Source organism: Triticum dicoccoides, chromosome 5B (assembly GCF_002162155.2).
Source record: "Triticum dicoccoides isolate Atlit2015 ecotype Zavitan chromosome 5B, WEW_v2.0, whole genome shotgun sequence".
In the NCBI taxonomy this organism is placed as follows: Eukaryota; Viridiplantae; Streptophyta; class Magnoliopsida; order Poales; family Poaceae; genus Triticum; species Triticum dicoccoides.
The window spans coordinates 696,978,617-696,982,693 of NC_041389.1; the positions used below are offsets into that span (position 1 = coordinate 696,978,617).

Genomic DNA, 4,077 nt, shown 5'->3' on the forward strand with positions numbered 1-4,077 from the left:
TGCCCACACTTTAGTGCCGGTTATGGAACCGGCACTAAAGGGCCTTACGAACCGGTGCTATTGCCCGGTTCTGCACAAGTGTGTTCACATGCCATGTCATATGAACCTGCTGTGATCATATTGTTTAGAAGATGGAATCACAGGAAACATTTGCATGTATGAAGACAACCTAGTAACCAACCTTGTCAAAGCAGGTAGATAGCAAGCGACAGTTTGCCCCTTTTAGGCTTGAACACAAGGACACATATCTGACGTTCTCCAATCTATGATGTCTTCACACAGTCTGACCAATTAGTTGTTACCCCTTCATAAGTTGGACATGCTCCTCGACGCACCCACATGCAAGCTTAGTCCACATGGTCATCATGTTCAGAGGCTGTAAGGAAGCAAGATTAATTCTCTTTGAGATGGACATGTTCTCATGTTCTATCTATTAGTATAGTTATTTAAGGAAATCCTAGAAATAACAGATGGACATGGCTAATTTAATAAACAACAATGAACAATGGATTTATGAACAAAGTATAGCAGTAAGTACTGAACAATGAACTTATTTGAAAAAACAAAGTGTAGGTGCTAATTAAGAACACTAACATCACAGTAAACAAAAACTGATTGAGCTGAACATATTTTATTAACTGAAAAACCTTAAAAGGCATGCCTGATCCCACTATCTTAAACATCTAATAACAACAAAATATACATCTAAGATGAAAACTGGAAATTCATCATTCTTATTATCCATTCTCTCTACATCCCTACAGAAAATGAAGAAAAGAAATCCTCTTAGGGCAATGAATAGACTTGGGCATGACAAACTACCAAAGAGAAACAAATCAGGAAAGATCATTGGTCTTATAAAGCAATTCCACAACAGAATGATCGGCACCTTCTTTACCAGTACATTTTCAAGATTTATATTTCTCAAGCATTTCGCTTGCAAAGTAAAAGAGTGCCACTGTAAAAGAAATGCTTCAATATAAGTCCTAACCTGAGAACCGAAGAGAGTTCAGATTGCCGACAGCCCGACATAGATGCCACCTTGCGCCGATAGTAAAATAGAAGCAGCAAAGATGCAGAAACTGCTAAGACAGGCCAGTAACTGACACTATGAATAGCAACCTGTGCAGAAGAAATAGAACACCCCAAACTACGTATTAAAAAAATGGACACTAAAATGAGCAAAACAGTGAAAATTCAATGGAAGTGATCTGTACTGAATGTAAAATGGGCATTGGCATGAGGTGGTAGGGGCAAATACATATTATTCTTAGAATATACATACGATAGAATAGTGAATAATATGCTATTTAATGTCCTTTTGTGAAGTTTCTGCATACATTATCTAAATAGCAGCTTTACAGGCCAAAGAACAGCGAACAGGGCAAAGGAGTACATATATAGATACAGATCAGGAGGGTTGTAGTTTGCATTGCTACCTGCCAAGATTTTCAAGTAAGCCGACACCATCTGTTCCGTTAAAGCCAACGCCAGCAAACTCATCAGCACATCTGGAACTGCGAAGCCCTCCCAATACTGATCATACAAAGAGAAGGATCATCTGTAAGGCTACTGTTTAACCTGTCAAGATGTGATATTTGAATGAAATATTAGATTGGGAAGCCCTTCAGCGGGAGTACAAACATGGCAAATGATTTTAAATAATAGGATAGTCGGTAAGGTCATCTTACAAAAAAAATTATTTATAACTTAAAAGGAACTACTTAAATTATCGAATACAAAAGCATGGATATGTTAGACACCACAATGCTCAGGCATAAGCGAAATAAGTTCTCTTTCCTGGCAGAAAAATATGTTTAAACAACTTGCAAGTGAAGGTGCTTCTGTCAGTATTTCAATGGACAAAATCACATGTGAAGGAATACCATAATGGCAGTCAGTCATTCGGTTGGTTCGGATACGGTTTACCTCCGAAGGGGCTACCGCCACCACCAAAGCATAACTGGATGACGTCGAACGGATCTTAATTGCAGAGGTTTTATATTTTGTCAATATAGAAAAGTCAAGGCTAGATGCGAAATTAGTGAATGCTTCGTATCATCAAAAACCGGAGTGGAACAAACATTATCACTTACAACGGCAAATCCATTGTGTATAGGAGGACCAGCATGGTGTAGCGACCTGACCTCAGACGGTCAAGTCTCGGTGCATCAGTGTCAACCCTGGATCAGTAATGCTGACACGCACAGTACTCGAAGGATTTATAATAGAGTAGAAATCACACACTTATTACAATAATATGGCTTAAGGCCATCTAATGCAAAAACAGCGGAAGGCTTGGAAGATAAAGTGAGTCCATCAACTCCAACGGCATAGCTGAGCTGCACGGCAACGACCTATCAAACCTTACTCCTCGTCTGAAAAGTCTGCAGCATAATACGTTGCAGCCCGAGAACGGGTCAGCACATGGAATATGCTGGCAATATAACACAGTAGAATGAAAATAGAACAATGCTAACACTACATGCATATTTGGCTGGTGGAAAGCTCTATGGTTATAGTTTTGCATAAAGCCAATTTTTCCCTACTACAAAGGAATAAATTATTGATTTAACTATCATGGTAGTTGAACAACATTGAGAAGGTAAACCCAACTCAATCCCAATTAAAATGATTAGCAACCCAACAATATTAATTAGGGGTGATGAGATACATAAGAAGCCTCAAATACTAGACACTCAGAATCGTCCATAACCGGGGACACGGCTAACCATGATTAGATTGTACACTCTGCGGAGGTTTGCACACTTTTCCCCACAAGACTCGATCGCCTCCGTTGATTTCTCGCACTGCATGGTGTTTGAGAAACGGATGACCGATACATAGTCTTTCAGAAACATTAACTCTCTACTCCGGGTAGACCATACCAAACCTACAAAACCCACTACCTGTTGATCTACCTGTTCAAGAGCTTCACGTAACTTACTCAACTATGCTAGAGCCCATAATAGCTTGTGGCTGCACACGGAAGTTTCTAGCATGAATCATCTCAGTTCCCTTTGAGCCTGGGTGGTGGTCCATAGGAAAAATCACACGGTAACCCCGGGATTTCCAAAAATAAACAGGCAATCACTGGTATCCCCAGGTGCCTCAATTCACCCAGATGAGTATTAAAGTTTCCACCGTAGATTAAACCATTAATTAACAATCTCACATCTGTTATGGAATACACTCAAACCCAAACCACGTCTACGAGCATAGCATAGCAATATAAGCATAACATAGAAGTAACTCCCAAGGGTTTGATAATAAACAGGGCAATAGGTTCTACCTCATCGACTACTTCCCAATACCCACATGTTATCAACTCCTAACCATGCAATGTTTGAGGGTTGAAACTAATGCATAAAAACTGGGTATGAAAAGAGTATGATCAATGTGTTACTTGCCTTGCTGACGATCCGCGAAACCTAGAGACTCGTAGTAACACGCTTCGCACTCCGGGAATTCTATTGCAAACAAACAATAACATACATAAGCAACTAGCAAAGATGCACAAACAAAACTTCAACTGAAAGCAAAGAACCAGCAAGTTCAACTTAAGAACTCTGGTTAGCAAAAAGAATCGAATCAAACGGAGCAACGAAACTCAAACGGCAAAAGAAACAAAATCCGTTTACTAATCTGGACTAAGGTCAAATTTTATAGTACCAAAACTTAGTTTAAGTTGATTAAGCAGAAAGAGGGTTTCGAGACGAAACTCCAGGCTTTTGAATCACCTGGTTCCGACTAACGAGCGAAAAGATAAACAGAAACTAAGATTGGATCAGAAATCGCGATCAGAAAAATCACGGAATAAATCCGATAAAAGGAAAAGGCGACGAACAGATTAACGAACGAGCGTTTGTTATCTGAAACTAAACGAAGAACATGTTCATTAAAACGAACGGACGAGCGAACGCTCGCTAAGTAAATAAACCAGAGAAATAAACCGATCTATAAAAAACGCAACTAGGGTTTCGAAAAAAAGAAAAGAACAAAAAAAATAAACCGAACGGTTTTAAAAAAAACTGGTGGTCTCGGATCCGGCGAATACCTCAGGCGAGGGGCGGGGCG

At 39.7% G+C, this 4,077-nt stretch overlaps 1 long non-coding RNA gene across 1 annotated transcript; it reads right to left on the reverse strand.

The window, feature by feature from the left end:
* Positions 1–81: 81 nt before the first annotated feature.
* Positions 82–2,071, reverse strand: LOC119306705. The gene is made up of 4 exons (XR_005149005.1): positions 1,440–2,071; positions 992–1,122; positions 182–376; positions 82–106 (listed from the first exon to the last, which is right to left on the reverse strand). It is a non-coding gene; the product is annotated as an uncharacterized LOC119306705 (long non-coding RNA).
* Positions 2,072–4,077: the final 2,006 nt, after the last annotated feature.